The sequence below is a fragment of the Apium graveolens genome, chromosome 9 (assembly GCF_009905375.1).
Source record: "Apium graveolens cultivar Ventura chromosome 9, ASM990537v1, whole genome shotgun sequence".
Classification (NCBI taxonomy): Eukaryota; Viridiplantae; Streptophyta; class Magnoliopsida; order Apiales; family Apiaceae; genus Apium; species Apium graveolens.
Genome location: NC_133655.1, coordinates 118,314,750 through 118,316,433, shown reverse-complemented (window position 1 = coordinate 118,316,433; position 1,684 = coordinate 118,314,750). Strand labels below are relative to the sequence as shown.

The window sequence follows — 1,684 nt, the reverse complement described above, 5'->3', positions numbered from 1 at the left end:
TCAAACAGAAATTCATAAGGCTTTGATGGACTATTCTCAGCCTAAGATCAATGATATTCAGTCAAGCATCATCAGACCCGCCATTTCGGCTAATACTTTTGAGATCAAGTCAAGCACGATTCAGATGATACAGAACTCAGTTAAGTTTTGGGGTTCTCCTACTAAAGACCCCAACATGCACATCAGGGATTTCATCGAGATCTGTGACACTTTCAAGTTCAATGGTGTGACTGAAGATGCTATCAAGCTGTGACTCTTCCCATTCTCTCTGAGGGATAAAGCAAAGTGCTGGTTACATTCTCTACCACCAGGGTCCATCACCATATGGGAGGATCTTGCTCAAAAGTTTCTCACTAAATTCTTCCCTATGGCGAAGACTGCTGCAATCAGGAATGCTCTTACTCAGTTTGCTCAGCAAACTGGTGAATCTCTGTGTGAGTCTTGGGATCGATACAAGGAGATGCTAAGGAAGTGCCCACACCATGGCATGCTTGATTGGATGATTATAAACTATTTCTACAATGGATTGGGTGCTACTTCTAGACCCATGCTCGATGCAGCATCAGGAGGAGCCTTGTGGGCTAAGAGCTACAATGAAGCTTATGAATTGATTGAACTGATGGCTGCTAATGAATACCAGAATCTTTCTCAGAGACTGACTTAGGGAAAAGTAGCAGGAATTCTGGAGTTGGATGCAGCAACTGCTATAGCTGCCCAACTTAAGGTTTTGACGATGAAGGTGGACACTTTGGCCAATTATGGAGTTAATCAAATCACTAGTGTCTGTGAGCTTTGTGCTAGTGCCCATGAGACTGATCAGTGTGCTATTTCTAGTGAATCAGCTCAGTTCGTGAGCAATTTTCAGCGATCGCATCAACCTGTGTCAGCCACTTATCATCCCAACAACCGCAATCATCTTAATTTCAGTTGGAGCAATGCTCAGAATACGGTTCAACAGCCTTATCAGCAGTACCCAGGTAAGCAGTACAACCCCCCTGGTTTTCAGCAACCACAATATGCACCTAGGCAGCTACTTCAGCTGCAACAAGCTGATGAAAAATCTGAATTAGAGGAGTTAGAGCTTATGTGCAAGAGTCAAGCTGTTTCTATCAAGACCTTGGAAAATTAAATTGGACAAATTTCCAATGCCTTGCTAAATCGTCAACCTGGTACATTACCTAGTCACACTGAAGTGCCAGGAAAGAGGGAAGCTAAGGAGCAGGTAAAGGCAGTCACTTTGAGGTCTGGAAAGGTTGTGAATCCCGAACAAACTCAAGTTTCGAATGAAGAAGCTGGGACTGAAGAAGAAGTAGAGCAGCAGGAAGCAGAAGTGTAACCAAGGAAGACTACTGTTGAGCACACTCCTCATGAGGGTAATACAGGGGAGAAACAGATCTATCCTCCACCGCCTTTTCCTAAGTGGCTGCAGAAGAAAAAGCTGGATAAACAATTTGAGAAGTTTCTGGAGGTGTTCAAGAAACTTCATATCAATATACCTTTCGCAGAGGCTCTTAAGCAGATGCCTAGTTACACAAAGTTTATGAAAGGTATACTCTCTCGGAAAGTGAAGCTAGATGATTTCGAGACTCTCGCTCTCACGGAGGAATACAGTACTGTGCTGTAACAGAAGTTACCTCCAAAGCTTAAAGATCCAGGAAGCTTCACTATTCCATATACTATTGGA

The 1,684-nt window shown here is 43.3% G+C and overlaps 1 non-coding gene across 1 annotated transcript; it reads right to left on the bottom strand.

The window, feature by feature from the left end:
• Nucleotides 1–382: 382 nt before the first annotated feature.
• LOC141688319 (small nucleolar RNA R71) lies at nucleotides 383–489 on the bottom strand. The gene has a single exon (XR_012561769.1). It is a non-coding gene; the product is annotated as a small nucleolar RNA R71 (small nucleolar RNA).
• Nucleotides 490–1,684: the final 1,195 nt, after the last annotated feature.